The sequence below is a fragment of the Ornithorhynchus anatinus genome, chromosome 17 (assembly GCF_004115215.2).
Source record: "Ornithorhynchus anatinus isolate Pmale09 chromosome 17, mOrnAna1.pri.v4, whole genome shotgun sequence".
Classification (NCBI taxonomy): domain Eukaryota; kingdom Metazoa; phylum Chordata; class Mammalia; order Monotremata; family Ornithorhynchidae; genus Ornithorhynchus; species Ornithorhynchus anatinus.
Window position 1 is genome coordinate 21,589,769 of NC_041744.1, and position 19,794 is coordinate 21,609,562.

The following is a 19,794-nucleotide window of genomic DNA, read 5'->3' on the forward strand; positions in this document are numbered from 1 at the left end:
GACCTTACAGTCTAGATGCCTACAGTCTATGTAGACATCTGTCCTCACACAGCAAGATTATTACTATTAATATTATGGTATTTGTTAAGGGCTTACTCTGTGCCAAGCACTGTTCTAAGCACTGAATTTGAAACAAGGTAATCAGGCTGTCCCACGTGGGACTCGCAATCTTAATCCCCATTTTCCAGATGACGTAACGGAGGCCCAAAGATGTGAAGCGACTTGCCCAAAGTCACACAGCAGACAAGTAGTGGAGCGGGGATTAGAACCCACGTCCTTTGACTCCCAAGCCCGGTCTCTTGCCACTAGGCCATGCTGCTTAGCCGCGTGCCCAGGAGCCGAGCACAAATGAAAATATTCTTAGTGCCAGGCAGTCGCGGGTAAGGAAATGACTGCCATAGTCTTCTCTTGCCTTTTCCTTCTTGAGATTTGGTATTCTTTCCCAGTGATTAGTCCAGTGCTTTGCACAACCAGTCAGTTAAGCAATCAGTAGCATACTTTGTGCAGAGTAAAGAGCTCACAATAGGCACTTAATAAATACCATTACTATGGTACCTTTCACAACAAACAGGGACAAGAGACCTTGGTTTAAGCTTTCAAATGGTCTGAGCCCAGGCTCAGCCAGCCCAGCAGGGTTAGCGTCCACCTCATTTCTCCACATCATCTGTGCCTGCAGAGGCCAGACAGGCGCTTCTTCCCCCAAGCCCTGCCACCCGAAGTCCCTTGGAGTTCTTCCGCCTCTACGTGGAACGAGCCGGACCCAGTCGAAGCGGGGTGGTCAGGCCACCAGAGAGGACAAGCTGAAATGGCTGAGGGCCAGTAGGGCAAACAGGGAGGAGAACAGGTTTGTGGGCGAGCTTCTTTAACAAAATAGAACCGTGTCCCCTCAGACAAAGAAGCATTTGGTTCTTGAGTTACACACACCAGGAAGAAGGAGGCAGAAAATGTGCATCATTCTGGGTATGGAACCTGACATCTGAAAAGGGAGGGGGTGGGGGGCTTTGGGCTCTTCTGGAAAGGCAGAATATTACCTCAGGGGACTGAAATGTGAGGATTTTTAAGGGTGCCGACTGGTACGAGGAGATAGCAAACCATAATGCCTTTCTAACTCAAGACAAAGATTGGGAGAGTAATTTGTTTGAAGAACATTCCCCAGAGCTGTAAAAGAATCCGATCCTTGCAGGGTCTGCTCTAATAAAGTGTGAAATCCAAGGGAGTGTCGAGTATGGAGGAAAGAGGAGCACCAAAACCGACCAATGTGAATGCTGAATAATAATAATAATAATTGATCATAATTATGGCACTTGTTAAGTGCTTATTATGTATGTGCCAAGCACTGTTCTAAGCTCTGGGGTAGATATAAATCATTCAGGTTGGGCACAGTCCCTGTCCCACATGGGGCTCACACTTTTAATCTCCATTTTATAGATGAGGGAACTGAGGCACAGAGAAGCTAAGTGACTTGCCCAAGGTCACACAGCAGACATGTGGCAGTCAGAATTAGAACCCAGGTCCTTCTGACTCCCAGGCCCGTGCTCCTCCCACTAGGCCACGCCACTGCTCAGCAATGCCAAATTACAACTATTATAGTTAAAGCGTGGCTTAGTAGAGGAGCAGCGTGGCTTAGCGGATAGAGCACGGGCCCGGGAGTCAGAAGGGCCTTGCTTCTAAGCAAGCTGGGAAGGCAGCGATTCTCCCAGGCCTTGGGCGTCAGGGGCTTGCCCAGCTCTCCATCCTGGCCCCAGAGGCTACGGGGGCTCACCTCCCATCCAACTGGCCGATGCTTGCGGGGACCCCCAACAGAAGAGGGTGGCCCTATTTCCCATGCTTCTTCACACCTTGAAGATGATTCCTCTTCTTTCTAGCCTTCTCTCTGAAGAGTCCTCACAGTGCAGCTCCCACCCAGCCAGCGCTGTGGAGGGCCAGCCAGAGGAAAGTGAGGGCCGGGAAGGCCGTGGAAAGAATCCTCTGAGAGGAGAGCCAGGGATTACCTCAAGGGTTTGGGAAAGAGGAAGCAAGCAGCTGGTCCCAGACACCCACACTCAAGTTCCCCCGTGACTGGGCTGGGCTGTGCTGGGAAGTTCTGTTCAGCAACCACCAGAGCAGTGTCGCATTACACAGAGGTTCCAGCCACAGTGGGTCTGCCAGGAGCCCTGAGGAATCGACCGGGTGGATGAAAACCAGCAGAAGGTCCTGCCTGTCAAAATATTTGGGGACCATTACCCCAACTCAGCCACGATCTGTTCCCCCAATGTCAGGTCCGAAGCTAACTCGATAAGGCCAGATCCTCTGGAAAACCCCAGAATCGGAGGCTTAACAGGCGGCAGGATTGGGGAGTCTTCTCAGCAAACATGCCCCCGCCATCCATTAGTGCATCCTTGTATCACTCAGAATTCAGGGGAAGAGCAGAGGCAGGGTTAGAAGCCGAACAAGTTCTCTTACTCTGGTGAATGGAGCTAGGAAGTGACCATCGGCACTGTTCGCCGAAGGCGGGTGACCTCTGGGGTCTGGGCCGGGAGGTGAGGGAATGGCCAGAGCTGTGGCCTGGGGAAGAACCAGAGTGAAAACAGCTCTTCGTGGAAAGGAGGAGGGGGTGGACACCCAATCGGTGCTCAATAAATGTCAAAAGCCCCAGCAGGAGATCCACTGTCAAATAATAATAATAATAACAAAAAAATTGTTAAGCTCTTACTATTGCCAAGCACTGAACAAACTGCCGGACTAGATACAAGATAATCAGGTTGGATACAGTCCCTGTCTCATATGGGGTTTCCAGTCTTAGGGGGAGGGGAAACAGGTACTGAACCTCCATTTTACCAGGTACTGATCCCCATTTTACAGATGAGGAAACTGTGTCACCTAGAAGTTAAGTGACTTGTCCAAGCTCACGCAGCAAGCAAGTGGCAGGGCTAGGATTAGAACCCAGGTCCTCTGACCCCCAGACCTGGGCTCTTTCCAAGAGGCCATGCTGCTTCTCCCCTAGACTGGGATAGGAAAGAAAAGTGGAGGGACAGCAATCCCTGCTCCCCCCTCCCCAAAACAGAGTCCCAGCTCTGATTTACAAGGCCAACGCCCTCCTCATCCACCTTCAGTCTCACACAGACTCAGACCTAGACATGAAAAGTTCTGAGATTTTTGAGGGAAGAAACATGTCCCTCCCTTAAGAGACCCATTCTTGGGGCTTTGTGGAAACAGGACTTTTCAAACATTTTCACTGGGCTCCTTGCACCCCGACAGAAAAACTCTCTAGAACGAACACTTGTATTACCAAATCTCCATATAAAGACTTCTGGTGTTGTTTTCTTATTAATAATAATAGTATCTGGTAAGCGCTCACAATGTGTCAGGCAATGAAGTAAGTGCCGGCTTGGATATGAGTAAATCAGGTTGGATACAGTCCCTGTCCCACGTGGAGCTCAGTCTCAATCCTCATTTTACAGATGAGGGAACTGAGGCACAGAGAAGTGAAGTGTCTTACCCAAGGTCACGGGGCAGACAAGTTGGGGGAGCGGGGATCAGAACCCATGACCTTCTGACTGCCAGGCCTGTGCTCTATCTATTATGCTATTCCTCTTCTTCTCTTGATCATGGAGACCTGGGGAAGCCAGGAATCACCCCAGCTCTGCCAATGACTTGCTGTGGGCCTTCACACAGGACACTTACACTCTTCGTGCCTCTGTTTTCTTATTTCTAAAATGGGGTTAGAATCTACCTTTCCCTACCTCGCAGAGCTACTGGGAGATTGAAAAACTAAGGCAATCGTTTATTTGACTGAAGTAATTCACTGTGGAACAATCAAAGTGCTCTTCAAATCCAAGGTGTCTTCAGGAGTGATATTTAATACTAAATGTTATTAACATTAATAGAAGGACACCCCCAACTTAGTCTGCCTGACGCAGGGCCCAGAATGATCAGTCAATCAATCGGGCAACGGTGTTGAGTACTTACTTTGTGCAGAACACTGTACTAAGCCTTAAAGATCTGCTGACTGCGGCTCAAGTCTAATACTTCCTAAGGAAAGTCTATCAGGTGGCTACGGGGCCCCGTGGGTACGCAGAAAGTTTTGGGCAAGGTCCCACCCCACAGCTCACCCAGAAACAAGAGCCTTCTCCAACGTGCCAGAGCCCAGCCTTGTGGGGAGTGTGCTTTCCTCTGCAGTCTAGAAACGGCTCTGAAAAAAATAGAGGCAGAGAGAGCATGAGAGACTCTGAGGTTTTCGTGACAAGCTGTATCACCTCAGCGTGGCTGTGGTTTGGTCTTCCGGCACGTCCAATGAGAAACCTAGACCCTTTCGGCTCACCCGCTCCATCCCTTTGAGGAGACCGACTCTCGGGAAAGCAAGGGCCCAAGAGAATCTCCCAGCCCCCAGTGTGTCTGCTGGGTGACCTTGGACAAGTCACTTCAGGGCTTAGTAAAGTGCCTCAGCGCTTAATACGGTGCCTGACACCTAGTAAGCACTTAATAATAATGATGGTATTTGTTAAGCGTTTACTCTGTGTCAAGCAAAACAAATACCATCATTATGATTATCCTCTGTGCCTCAGTTACCTTGTCTGTAAAATGGGGATTAAGATTGGTGAGCCTCATTTGGGACATGTAATGTGTTCAACCTGATTATCTCGTATCTACCCCGGTGTTTATCTAGTGCTTGGCACGTAGCATTTAGTAAACATCATAGAACAAAAAGAGTCAAAGACAAAGAGGAACCAAAGATGACACTGAAGAATGGAGGGGCCTCTCCTCTCTGACCATGCAGCCTTCTCTTCTAGGGCTCCTGTCCCGCCAGCAAGTCTACACCCTAAGACCCGCCTCTCTGACAGAGCTGGGGCCCTGCTCCCCAAGGGTTGGAAGTAGGATCCAGTGGCAAAGGATAAGAATTATTGGGGTAATGGTTAAATGCTTACTATGTGCAGGCACTGTACTAAGTGTTGGGGTGGATCCAAGCAGATCAGTTTGGACAAAGTCCCGTCCCACGTCGGGCTCGCCAACCGAAGTATCGCCCCACTGGGAGCAGGAGCAATCTGGGGGTAGTTTTGGCTGCCTGCGGGAAGGGGTCAGGGAATGTCACTGGGCAGAGGCATCTCTGGGAAAAGTCACCTCTTCTTTACTGCCCTATAAAAACCTCAGGAAGCCAGCAATGGCACCCCAATATCCCCAGCTCCACTGAACGGGCCTCACCGGAAGGAAGAAGGGGGGTCTGGATCAGGGACGTGTCCGGACGGACAGGGGGAAGCGTCAAAAACAACAGCGGGTCCGGCGGCCGAGGGTCTCCCGCGGAAACTTCGTGTCCTCCCCTAAGCTCGGGCGGGAAATAATGCTTAATCCCTGATCTGCGGGTATGAAGGAGGACGGAGCGCAAAGGAGAGCGGGGAATGCACTGAGTCAGTGTTATTGATTTACACTCGGAGAGAAATGCCAGAACTATTATTTAGATGTCAAAATCCCTCCAGAAGAGTACGGGGCCGTTTTGATCATTTGAAACTAAATACCTGCCTTCTCCAAGATGAGGGTCTCAGACAGAGAGCCTCCTCGCATACCACTGCGATACACTAAATGGGTCATATTTCTCTTTCAAAGGTTAGACCCTGTGAAATTATATGCAATTTCAAAAAGAACAAGTTGTTATTCCTCTCGGAGCCCTCTTCTCTTAAAAGCCTGTTTCGACTGAGATTAATTCATAGCCCAAGGAGATTCTGGGGGAAGGAGAGCGTCTTGAAAAGAGTCTAAGAATCCCTGTCTTCTTCTCCCATTGCAAATTACAACATTTCGGGAATGAAAGTGGATTTGCCCAGGACAGCAGGTGAGTGGCTCCGTTTCGAGGGTTTGGCAGTCAGAAGAGACAGGCCCCTTATGGAGTCCGGTGACATCTAATGTCCCCCTCTAATAATAATAATAATGGTACTTGTTAACCACTTACTGTGTGACAGGCACCGTAGTAAGCGTTGGGGTGGATACAAGCAAATCGTGTTGGAGACAGGCCCTGTCCCACATGGGGCTCACACTCTTAACCCCATTTTACAGATGAGGAAACTGAGACCCAGAAAAGTGAAGTGACTTACTTGCCCAAGCAACAGACAAGTGGCAGAGCTAAGATCAGAACCCAGATCCTTCTGATTCCCAGGGCCGTGCTCTACCCACTAAGCCACACTGCTGCTCTAGACTATAAGCTCCTTGTGGGTAGGCAATATGGAAAGAGCCCGGGCTTGGGAGTCAGAAGTCGTGGGTTCTAAACCACCACTCCACCACTTGCCAGCTGTGCGACTTTGGGCAAGTCACTTAATGTCTCTGTGCCTCAGTTTCCTCATCTGTAAAACGGGGATTAAGACCGTGAGCCCTACGTGGGACAACCTGATTACCTTGTATCTCCCCCAGCCCTTGGAACGGTGCTCGGCACATAGTAAGCACTTAACAAATGCCATCGTTATTATTCCAAGTAGGTATTGAATCTCCATTCTGCAGATGAGGGAACTGAGGCCCAGAGAAGTAAAGTGACTAGCCCAAGGTAACGGAGCAGACAAGTGATAGAGATAGGATTAGAACCCAGATCCTCTGACTTCCAGGCTCATGAGAGCATTCTCTTTCCACTAGGCCATGCAGCTTCCCTAACTCTTTCAGAGCACTAGAAGGATATCAAGTACTCTGTGGCCTTTACATTTTATACCCTGTGTCAGTACGCAGCTGTCCCCTAGTAACCTAAAAGCTAATGCCCCTCCTGAGCACCCAGAGAAATGAGCTCATTATTATAATGCCCGATTCTGCCACTTCCACGGGCCGTGGGGTGCGAGCAGGATTTTTCCATCTAAGTGGACTTAATTATTGGGAGGGGGCCCGGCTCCCCGAAGGGACTCACGTGATATCTTGGAGGGGGGGCCCAGAGACCTTCCGGGGGACCTGACGGGTGGAGGGAAGTGCCTCTGTGTCATAAGGGTGCCCGCGGGAGGGGCAGCGAAGACATTTGGAAGAGGAAATGCATCAAAAGCTGCGGCTTCTGGGGTTGCTCGAGGGCCCTGTCTTCCCGGGTTCTTGGGGATCCCCGCAGAGGCCCAACCCCTCTTCCATGGGTCTAGCACCGGGTGGCGGCTCCATGGGGATCTGGGAAACCGTTGGAGGAATGCAAGCCAGGATGCTTCCGGGGCCTGGAGCGCCCCAAACCCAGCCGCGGCTCTGCACACATTCCAGGCAGTCGGGGCTTTGGGGTTACAGACGTCTCAGGCACAGGACATTCTTACCTCTAGGCTTCTCCAAACAACCGGCATCTTCCCTGTGGCAACCAAAGTCTTGGCTCCTTCTCTTGCTTCCCGGCCGGAGGGCAGGCTCACCGCCAGTGCAGGTCCTCACCTGGAGTTAATGGCCGCACCTGGCACTTCTGACCCCTCTGTTGCCACGAATCACTGTCCAGTGTATACAGCAGAAATAGAGTAATAATTTAGCATCCGTTGGGCTCTCCCAATCACTGTTAATAATTGTGGTATTCGTTAAGGTCTTCCTATGTAACTAGCCCCGTACTGAGTGCTGGGGTAGATGCAAGTTTGTTGGGGGTTTTATGGTATTTATTAAGCGCTTACTATGTGCCAAGAAGTGTTCTAGGCACGGGGGTAGATACAAGGTAATCAGGCTGTCCCATGTGGGGCTCACAGTCTTCATCCCCATTTTACAGATGAGGTCACTGAGACACAGAGAAGTTAAGTAACCTGCCCAAGGTCGCACAGCAGACAAGTGGTGGAGCTGGGATTGAAAGCCATGACCTTCTGACTCCTAGGCCAGTGCTCTATCCACTAGGCCATACTGCTTCTAATCCTGGCTCTGCCATTTGTCTGCTAGGTCACCTTGGCCAAGTCACTCGACTTCTCTGGGCCTCATCTGTGAAATGGGGATTAAGACTGTGAGTCTCATATCGTGTCTAACCCGATTTGCTTGTCTCCACCTCAGCGCTTAATACAGTTCCTGGCACGTAGTCAATGTTTAACAAATACTGCAATTATTATTATTATTACTACAAAACCAAGTGCCTAGGTGACATAGAGAAGAGAGAGGATAGGGTGGGGAAGAGAGCGATGGGTGTTCTCTTCCTGTAGAGTAGCAGTTGCTTGCTTTAGGGGCTTGTATTTAAAGAGAGATGGAAGTGTCCTGTGCCCCTGAGACAGGCTGGTTGAGTACAGCAGGGTCTCTAGTTGGCCCTGCCCAATGTCAATAGCAGCGTGTGCCCGGAACGGAGGCGGGAGCCAGTTCCAGGTTCCAGATGGAGTCCACTGCCCTCCAGCCCAGACCCATCCACGAACCTGCAGGCTTTGCATGCCTCTGGGGCGTTTTGGGTCCGCTCCACACTGAGAGACTTGGCGAGGCAGGGGACCTCCACTCTTGAACACTTTCCAAGAGACTCCATCAGCCAGGAGGCAGCGTTGCCTAGTGGTTAGAGCATGGGCCTGAGCGTCCGAAGCACCCAGGTTCTAATCCTGGCCCCGCCACTTGTCTGCTGTATGACTTTGGCCTAGTCATTTCACTTCTCTGGGCCTCAGTTACTTTGTCTGGGAAATGGGGATTAAGACTGTGAGGCCCCATGTGGGACGGAGTCCAACCTGATGATCTCCTGTCTAACCTAGCACTTAGAATAGTGCTTGTCACATAGTAAACACTTATGAAATAGTATTATTATTAGTCCCAAGAGGGTCCTGCCCAGGCTGCCCCAGGAGTACCCCCCCACCTGGATTAGGTTAAAGAGGGGACACGTCTGCGAGATGATCTCAGCTTTTGGGTCATACGTGTCTGTGCCATCTTTCTAACTCTTTCAGGTTCCTACCAGCCTGACAAACTTCTTCCACCCAGCAGTGCAGCATTAGAAATGTTGAACGTCGCACTGGGACCCAGAATCATGTACAACCAGGGAATCAAACAGTGATATTTAATTACTATCTATGGAGTGTTTAATCCGTGCGGGCAACTGTACTAAATGCTTGGGAGAGCATGACAGTTAGTAGACACAGCATGGTCCCTGTCCTCAGGGAGCTTGTCTTGATAGATGCATGCTGTCAGAAAAAATTCTTCTAATTCTTTAGCCAAAATGAATAATGAAGGCCTGTGTTGTGGCCACTGAAAGTCTCCAAACAGTCCAAATCTGCCCCACCTAAGGTCTCTAAACACTCCACATTTGCCCTACTCAAGGACTCCAACGCTCCACCTCTGCCCCTCCCATGAGCTTTAATGCTCCGCTTTATTATTATGGTATTTGTTAAGCTCTTACTATGTGTCAAGCACTGTTCTAAGCGCTGGAGTACATAGAAGTTAATAGATTCATTCATTCAATCGTATTTTTTGAGCGCTTACCGTGTGCTTAGTACCCTGTACTAAGCGCTTGGGAGAGTACAATACAATAAACAGACACATTCTCTGCCCACAGTAAGCTTACAGTCAAGGGCAGGGGGGAGACGGACATCAATAGAAATAAATAAATGACAGATGCGTACATATGTGCTGTGAGGCTGGGGGGCAGGGAGAACAAAAGGAGCAAGTCAGGGGTTCGCAGAAGGGAGTGAGAGAGGAGGAAAGGGGTCCACATGGGCCCAGGGTTCATATCTGTTGCAAACTCCTGGGAAAGCACCCGAACGCTCCAGATCTGCCCCACCCACAGGCTCTGATGTTCCAGATATGTCTCACCCTCCTTAAAGATCCTCTCAGCCTGCCCATACCCTCAACTCAGAGGCCCTCCAGCCAGGACCAAGCTTCTGCTAAACCTTCCGTTTACCCTTTCCGAACTCATCAACCGAGTAAAGAAAAGTGCCAAACGGGATGACAGGGAGGAAAAGTCAGAGGAAAACAAATGAGGACGGGAGATTTCCTGAGGGCCGGACTTCGAGGGAGGCGGAGTGATTCCGTTCCCAATATCCCTAAATGAGGTTGGATTAGATAAATGACCTTGAACCAGAGAAGAGAATAATAAAAGATAATTTCCAGTAAGTGTGCTGCCTGGGATTAATGATTTATTTTTTTATTTTTAAACTGAATTCAGTAGAGATTCGTATGCATTATGTTACGATGATTAACATTTGAGATTTGACCCTGAAACAATCTTTACATTGTAAATTCTTAATGATCAAAACAATGTTCTCAGTGATTAAAACATATTAGTAATCAATTATTAAAGTAGAATAATTGCAAATACATAGTCCTAAAATCTCAAGGCTTTAAAGCCATTTGTACAAATGCTAGGCCTAGAAGAAAATAAATAAATAATCCAGCTTGTGTGGGTGGCTATGACTCGCTTTTGAGTCAATCCAAAGAGTTGGGCTCATCTTTTCTACTCTTCCATCTACCGTCTGCTTCCTCGCAAACTCCACCCGCCACCGATTAGCTCTGACTCCGTCGGAGCCAAGCGTGGGAAAGAAAATTACTCTGGGGACCCGGATCTAGTGACCTGCAGCTCTTGACTGAGGTCCGGAAAGGGCGGTGGCCTCCATTTGGGGAAAAGGAACACAGGCACAGTGTGCCGTAGCAGAAAGAGCATGGGAGTCATGAGACCTGGGTTTTAATCCCGTCTCCGTTGCTTGCCCGCTGTGCGACCTTGGGCAAATCATTTGACCGCCCCGTGCCTCGGTTTTCTCATCTGTGAAAAGGAGAGTCGATCCTGTTTTCCCTACTCCTTGGACTGTGAGTCCCAAGTGGGACAGGGACTGTGTCCAAACACATCTCCTTGTATCTATCTCGGCGCTTAGTGCAGCCCTTAGCGTAAAGTGAGCACTTAACAAGTACCTTGATAATAATGATTATAATAATAAAAATGATAATAATGAAATACCACTGGATTTCTCTGGGCTTCAGTTTCCTGATCTGTAAAATGGGGAAAAGAAAACTTGGTCTCCGCCTTGTGAGGCTGATGTGGTTTGGAGGACTGTGTCAATTCTACTTCCTTTCTATCTACCCTCAGCGCTCAGAAATGGACTTTTCCCCTTTTCCTCAGCTCCCCCTCCCCTCCCCATCACCCCGACTCACACCTCCCTACAGGGCTTGTGTATATATGTACATATCTTGTGTATATATGTACATATCTATAGTTCTATTTATTTATATTAATACCTGTTTACTTGTTTTGATGATGTATATATCTATAACTCTTTTTATTTATATTGGCCTGTTTACTTGTTTTGATATCTGTCTCCCTGCTTCTAGACTGTAAGCCTGGTTTGGGCAGGGATTGTCTCTCTTTATTGATAGAATTGGACTTTCCAAGCACTTAGTACAGTGTTCTGCAGAGAGTAAGTGCTCAATAAATACGACTGAATGAATGACTTGCCACGTAGTAAGCCCTTAACAAATACCATAATTATTCATTAATATTAATAATGGTCACTTAGCATAGTGTCCTGGCCCTAGTATGCACTTAATAAATATCATAAATTACGATTACGATTATTAGAAACAGGCTTCAGCCAAAGGGTGAACATTCACAACCTTCACCTGTAAATCCTGAGGGCTCTAACTCTCACCTTTCAAATCAGGCAGCTTTGGACTCTGGAAAGTCCATGAACCCGTTATTGGTCAGGGATTGTCTCTATCTGTTGGCAAATTGCCCATTCCAAGTGCTTAGTACAGTGTTCTACACACAGTAAGCGCTCAATAAATATGATCGAATGAATGAAGGCACTTCAGAGGCATTTCTCAACTGCTTAGCGATGATCATTTATTTTGTTATCAATGACAATCATTTTTAAATGGCATCTGTTAAGCGCCCACTATATGTCAAATACTGTTCTAAGCGCTGGGCTAGGTACGGGTTCACTAGGTCTCCAGGGCTCACAGGAGGGAGGAGGGAGGAGGAGGGAGAAGAGAGGCACAGAGAAGCGAAGTGCCTCGTTCAAGGTCACAGGGCAAATGAGTGGAGAAACCGGAGATGTTAAAAGAAACGTTTCTCAAATAGTTACCCTGAACACTGTAAGGACGAGGGGTAGTGTCTGTGGAAGCGGCGATCCCTCTGTTCTCTCAGTAACCAGCGGGCCCCCATCCTGGAAAATTTCCTCCTGAGAACCAGCTCCCTTTCGCTTGCTCTCTGACCCCAAAGACGATAAACTCACTGTGGGCAGGGAATGTGTCTGTTTATTGTTCTATTGTAGTCTCCCAAGAGTTTAGTACAGTGCTCTGCACACGGTAAGCGCTCAGTAAGTACAACAGAAGGAACGAATGAATGAACGAGGCTCTTAGCTGAGAGAAAACCGGCCACTGCCCACCCAGCCTCCCGCTCACCACACTGACCTCTGGTCCGTTCACCTCTTTTTTCTAATTCGCAGTCCACGGGCAGTCTGTCCGTCCATCTGTCCGGCCGTCCCCAAGGCTGGCCCCGTCTTCCTCAGCAAGATCCACACATTCCTCTCCAAATCAAGCACAGTGCCGATACCCTTCATCCCTCCCATCTCGAGACCTTTGCTGGTCTCCCTAGCTCCATTCTCTTCCCTGCCCAGTGCAGTCTTACCCACCCATATAACACAAAAATACACGCACTGCCAAAGGATCCACTATATTAACGCAGTTATCACTCAACAGACTGTCCCTGGGAACTGTTAACATACAATATAAAAAGCTGAAATATTTCTTCAAAACGATCTTATACACAACCTGCTTTATGTGGAATACACCACATCAGCAGTAAAACCATGTAAGCCCCATCTGGGACGAGGACTGTGTCTGATCTGATTGTACTGTTTCTAACCCAGCTCTTAGCACATAGTAAGTGCTCTTCAAATACCGACATTATGATGATGATGATGACGATGATCAGTCTTCTGCAGGCTGAAAGGATGGGGATTGAGGAGGGACCTGATTGAAGTTTACAAATTTACGAAGGGTAAGTGCAGAGTGATTAGAGGACTGTTGCTCACCACATCTACCTCAGGTGGACGGAGTACCCAATGAAGCCTGAAGGACGTAGGTTCGAAACCAACCGGGGAAAATCCTTCTTCACAGAGCGGGTGCTAAGTTTATGGAAAACACTTCCACGGGAAGTTGGCAAGCGGAAAATACCTTGGGTTCCGGAAGAATTTGGATAAATTCATGGGTTTCTAGAAAGAAAGATAGGAATGCTAGATGGCTTGTACTTAGAGTTGTAGAATGTGCTGTTTCAGTGGGTATATTTGGAATATACACAATCCTGTGCCCATCACACTCCAGTGAGTGTATTAGGAGCATTCCATTTTAGTACAGTCCTGCGTCCGCCACGCTCCGGTGTGTGTAAATGGAGTATGCCCCTTTAACACAATCCTGTATCCGCCACCCTCCGGGGTATGTATATGGAGTATGCCACTTTAGCACAATCCTGTGTCCACCACACTCCAAGGGTGTGTATACAAAGCACGCCCTTCCTCTCACAGAGAATCCAGCCAATGGGAAAACACCCACGTGAATGACTTTGTTCCAAAGACGTGGTCCGCTGCTGGGGACTGAAGCTGCGTCATTCTCCGGCTCGAGAAGAAGTTACATCCTGGTCCAGATGTAAATGAAATGCAAAACCTGCCACCACAATTCAGTGTACTACAACCTGCCAACTAGTAAAACCACAGTTTAAATGGCTAATAAAAATGAATCTTTTTTAAAGTGTTAAAAAAAAAATATGACTTCATATGTTGTGGTTACCTCTCGGGCATACTGGAAATTAATCGCTAAGCATTACTTCCTGTCAGATCGGAGGGTTTTCTCTACCATTTGAAGGGGTTCTTAAGGCTAAAGAATGCAGACACGCATCATGTCTGTGAGAATCATAAAAAGATCAAATGTAATATTTTCTTTCAACGCAGACAACTGCTTTGAGATTTTCCATTCAGACAGCCTTGAAGGCGGCCTCCAGCGTTTGCCAATTACCCCTGACAAATACCATTTGGTACTGAGTGATGTAAGTGAAATAAAACAGTGGAGCAAACGGAGCAGGATAAAAGGGATTTTCGGCGGGGGGGCCGGGGGTAGGGAGGAGAGCGGAGGGAGGGGAATCTGCTGAGAACTTACTGTAAGTTACACATTGGCCAGGTGAGGCCTGTACTTCCTGTCAATGACAAGTTCCATGTGACTGCCAGGACTGAGGTGAAGGTTGTTTGACAGTCATCGGGGAGGGAGACAAAACTCATTTCCACGTCCCCCGAAACAGCCGCCGGCTTCCTCGCGGCCCCCCAATTCCGCCCCGAGACAAAAATACAATCAAGAAAGGAGGAGCCGCTTGTCTCTCTCCTCCCCATCAGTCTTCACAATCTAAGTGCGCTAATGGATAGAAAGCGATGCCTTCAAAATCAGCTTGGCCAAAGTGCTCGGGGAGCGGAGGGGAGATCTTTCTGTCTCCGACTCTCCGGTTTCGGGCAAGTTGTAACCTGTAATTGGTAACAAAAGCTCTTAGCTATATGATATCTGCCCTCATTTCAACATGCGTGTTAATCAGACGGAGCCGTAGAGGAAGGGCGTTCAGAGAGTCGGAATCGGACGGTAAAAGTTTCCCCCAACTCCTTCCCTCCCCGCTTCCGCCCCCCTCTTCTGCTTCCAAGGTCTCTTCTGGAAGTCCCACCTGCATTTCGGGCCTATCGGCCTCAGAGCGCCAAGCCTCGTTGGCGTGAAACGGGATCAATTCTTCCACCCTATCTCTTGCGTGCTGAGGGTCTCTCTCTGGGTCGGTCTCCTCTGCCCGCTCCTCTCTGTGCCTCAGTCTCCACCCTCTTGTCCCCTCACCTCATATGCAGACCCAAACAATATTTCCACATCTGTCACCTCTGTTGGACTGTCAACTCGTGGAGAGCAGGAGCCAGATCTTTTAATTTTATTACACTCTTAATGCGGTCTTCTACACACAGAAGGTGCTCAATAAACATTGACTGACTGATTTGGGTGGTAAGCAGAGCAGAAGAAGGTCCTGGGTTTGCTGATTATGGTTGTTTCAATGATAGGTGAATTGGTCCTAAAGGAGAGAAGGTACTTTAGCCAACTGGTCGGTGCCTTGGGAGCTCCTGGGGAAGAGCCGGGTGGAATTTGCAGGGTGTTCATTCGTTCATTCAATTGTATTTATTGAGCGCTTACTGTGTGCAGAACCCTGTACTAAGCACTTGGGAGACTACAATATAATAGGCAGACATATTCCCTGCCCACAATGAGCTTACAGTCTAGAGGGGGAGAGGGACATAAATTACAGATATGTACATAACTGCTGTGGGTCTGGGGGGTGATGAATGAAGGGAGTGAATCAGGGCAACGCAGAAGAGAGTGGTAAAAGAGGAAAGGGGGGCTTAGTCAGGGAAGGCCTCTAGGAGGAGAAGTGCCTTTAATAAGGCCTTGAAGGCGGGGAGAGTCACTATCAGATTTGAGAAGGGAGGGCATTCCAGGCCAGAGACAGAACGTGGGTGGGGGGTCAGGCAGCTGGCAAGCGCTCTCAGGCTCTGTCCTACCAGCTGGTGCTTTCCTTCCAGGTCCAGGTTCTAGCCACCTAAGAGAACACCTCAAAACCCAAAATTTCCTGTCCGCCTCTGTGGCAAAAGAGCCTATAGGGAAGGGGAATCCGGTACAGACCGGTCAGACTGTCCTCAGGGCCCCTCGACTCAGATGCGGTGTCCCAGGCCTGGCGCCGGAGACGATGGCGTCGGTTAGAATAATAATGGTACTTGTTAAGCGCTTACTGTGGGCCAAGCGCCGTTCTAACCGCTGGATTAGATATAAGTTAATCAGGTAGATTAACTTGTCCCACATCGGGCTAGCACTCTTAATTCCCATTTTTTATGGATGAGGTGACCGAGGCACAGAGACGTGAAGTGACTTGACCAAGGTCACGCAGCAGACGTGTGGCAGAGCTGGGATTAGAACCCACGACCTTCTGACTCCCAAGTCCGTGCTCTATCGACTACGCCATCCTGCTTCTCTATCTTCTAGCCCATTCATCCCCGGGCCACGCTCTGCCCAACTCTTCGGGATCTGTTCTTCAGGAGGGAGAGGGTCCGCTGGCCCAGGACAATGTGATCCCACCTGCTCAAAGCCCCCGGGCAGACCACCGCTCCCCCCCATATTCCAAGCCCTTTATATCTCTTCCGGGAAGCCTTCCCCGACTAACCTCTCATCTCCCCACCGTATGTGCCCCCCTTTCTGCGTCGCCCGTGCACGCGGGTTGGTACCCCCTAAGCCCTTTGGCACTGACTCCACTCCCACAGCAGGCCCGTGGCGTCCGGGCCGGTGGTCCGCATCCGCCCAATCGGAATGAGGAGAAAACGCTCTCCCCCACCTCCTCGCTAACGGTCTGGTCCACACGGAACATCCATCATCTGCCCGAACAGCATATTAAACCGCACTAGACCGCAATTCTCAGAACCAGACCCACTCAACTCTTCATCCTTCACATTTGGCTTTTAAGTAATAACCGTACCCTGAAAGGTCAACCGCTGTCACCCAGATGCAACCTCAAGTCCTCTACAGCAACGCCACCGGAAAGACCCACCTCACCTCCCTCTCCGCATTCCTCCCAGAATGCAAACGGGCTTTTCGAGAAGCGGCGTGGCCTAGCGGGAGTCAGAGGACCTGGGTTCTAATCCCGATTCTGCCGGTTGCCTGTTGTGTGACGTTGGGCACGTCATTTCACCGCGCCTCAGTTTCACCGCCTGTCCTCCCTCCTACTTACACCGGAAGCTCCCCGTGGGACAGGGACTGCATCTAACTTGATTCCCTCGTATCCACCCCAGAGCTTAGAACAGTGCTTGACACAGAGTTAGTGCTTAGCTCCCGCCATTTAGGGACATCCGATCTTCCCCACACAAAAGCCGGAGCTGTTCCGTCCGGGAGAGGTCAGCGTCTCTCGGACCAAATTGTACTTCATGGGGCAGAACCAATGACATCTGCCCAGACAGCCTAGGGTCACCCATAATTATAAATAGACGGGAGGCTTAGGATCTCGTAGAGGGGAGCGCGGAGCTAGAGAAGAGAGAGGGTTGGTGACGGCTTCGTAACTCCACCCAAGTGGGATCCACTCCGGGGTACTAGCCGGACATTCGGCCCTCTGGCCTCCGAGGGGAGACCAGAAAGATCGGATTTGCCGGGACTGTCCTGTTGGGGGAATTTTTTTGTCCCAAGGTCCCAAGAGAAGTGCGTTTACTACTTAGTAAGCACTCAATAAATACCCTTTGAGTACAGTGAGCACTCAATAAATACCATATGAGAAGCAGCCTGGCTTAGCGGAAAGAGCAGGGGCTTGGGAATCAGACGTCGTGGGTTCGAATCCCGCCTCTTCCACTTGTCGGCTGTGTGACTCTGGGCACGTCACTTAACTTCTCTGTGCCTCGGTGACCTCATCTGGAAAATGGGGACTAAGACTGTGAGCCCCACGTGGGACCACCTGATAACCTTGTACCTACCCCAGTGCTTAGAACGGTGCTTGGCACATAGTAAGTGCTCAACAAATCCCACCATTCATTTATTCTCTGGGCCTCAGTGACCTCATCTGTAAAATGGGGATTCAGACTCTGAGCCCCACATGGGACAACCCGATGACCTTGTATCCTCTTGGCTTCAAAGCTCTCCATCACCTTACCCCCTCCTACCTCACCTCCCTTCTCTCTTTCTACTGCCCACGTCGCACGTTCCGGTCCTCCGCCGCCCACCTCCTCACCGTCCCTCATCACGCCTATCCCGCCGTCGGCCTCTGGCCCCCGTCCTACCGTTGCCCTGGAACGCCCTCCCTCCTCACCTCCGCCAAACTAACTCTCTTCCCCTCTTCAAAGCCCTACTGAGAGCTCACCTCCTCCAAGAGGCCTTCCCACCCTGAGCCACCCCCTTTTCCCTCTGCTCCCTCTCTGCTCCCTCTCCCCCCCTTCACCTCCCCTCAGCTATTCCCCCTGTCCTTCTGCTCCTCCCCCTCTCCCCTCCCCTCAGCACTGAGTTCATTTGTATATAGTTTTATGACCCTATTTATTTCATTAATGAGGTGTCCACCCCCTTGATTCTATTTACCGTGATTAAAGTGTCTTGTTTTTGTCCGTCCGTCTCCCCCGATTAGACTGTGAGCCCGTCATTGGGCAGGGATTGTCCCTCTCTGTTACCGAATTGTACATTCCAAGCGCTTACTACAGTGCTCTGCGCATAGTAAGAGCTCAATAAATACTACTGAATGAATGAATTAGAACAGTGCTTGGCACATAGTAAGCGCTTAAATACCAGCATCAGCATCATTATTATTATTTCAAACCTGAGAGCCGAGGACGCTTCAGCGGCTGCAAGGCCAGGGCGCCTCCTGCGCTGCGCGGGCGCCGCCTCGTGGCCACCCTCGGGAATTGCACCCAGCCGGGCTTCCACTAAGCGTTGTGGCGAGAGCGCCAGGAGCCCGGCCTTCGGAGTCAAAGGTTGTGGGTTCTAATCCTGCCTCCGCCGCTTGTCAGCTGCGTGACTTCGGGCATGTTACTTAACCTCCCGGAGCCTCAGCGACCTCATCTGTAAAATGGGGATTCAGACTCCGAGCCCCCCGTGGGACAACCTGACGGCCTTGTGTCCTCCGCAGCGCTTAGAACAGTGCTTGGCACATAGTAAGCGCTTAAATCCCACCATTATTTATTTCTTCTCTGGGCCTCAGTGACCTCATCTGTAAAATGGGGGTGCAGACTCCGACCCCCACGTGGGACAACCTGACGACCTTGTGTCCTCTGCAGCGCTTAGAACAGTGCTTGGCACATAGTAAGCGCTTAACAAATCCCACCATTGTTTATTTCTTCTCTGGGCCTCAGTGTCCTCATCTGTAAAATGGGGATTCAGACTCCCAGCCCACGTGGGACAACCTGACGACCTTGTGTCCTCCCCAGCGCTTAGAACAGTGCTTGGCACATAGTAAGCGCTTCACAAATCCCAGCATTATTTATTTATTTCTTCTCTGGGCCTCAGTGAGCTCATCTATAAAATGGGGATTCAGACTCCGAGCCCCACGTGGGACAACCTGACGGCCTTGTGCCCTTCCCAGCGCTTAGAACAGTGCCCGGCCCATAGTAAGCGCTTCACAAATCCCAGCATTTATTTCTTCTCTGGGCCTCAGTGACCTCATCTGTAAAATGGGGATGCAGACCCCGAGCCCCCCCGGTGGGACAACCTGACGGCCTTGTGTCCTCCGCAGCGCTCAGAACAGCGCTTGGCACATAGTAGGCGCTCAGGTACCATCATCATCATCAATATTATTATTATTTCAAACCCGAGAGCCGAGGAGGCTTCAGGGGCTGCGGGGCCAGGGCGCCTCCTGCGCTGCGCGGGCGCCGCCTCGTGGCCACCCCCGGGAACTGCACCCGGCCGGCGCGGGCCGCGGGCTTCCACTAAGCGTTGTGGCGAGAGCGCCAGGAGGGAATTAGGGAACTTTGTTGCCCGCCCCCCGCTGAGGGAAGGAACGGTCTGCAGTTGAGTGTGCCCATGGGAAACACTACAGCAGCGTGGCTGAGTGGAGAGAGCCTGGGCTTGGGAGTCGAAGGTCGTGGGTTCTAATCCCAGCTCTGCTACTTGTCAGCTGCGTGACTTCGGGCGAGTTACTTAACTTCCCGGTGCCTGTTACCTTATCTGTAAAATGGGGATTCAGACTGGGAGCCCCACGTGGGACAAACTGATTAGCTTGCATCTACCCCAGCACTTACGACAGCGCTTGGCACATACTAAGCGGTCAACAAATCCCACCATTATTAATCTATTTATTCTCTGGGACTCAGTGACCTCATCTGTAAAATGGGGATTCAGACTCTGAGCCCCACGTGGGACAAACCGAGGGCCTCGTGGCCTTCCCAGCGCTTAGAACAGTGCTTGGCACCTAGTAAGCGCTTCACAAATGCCATCATCATT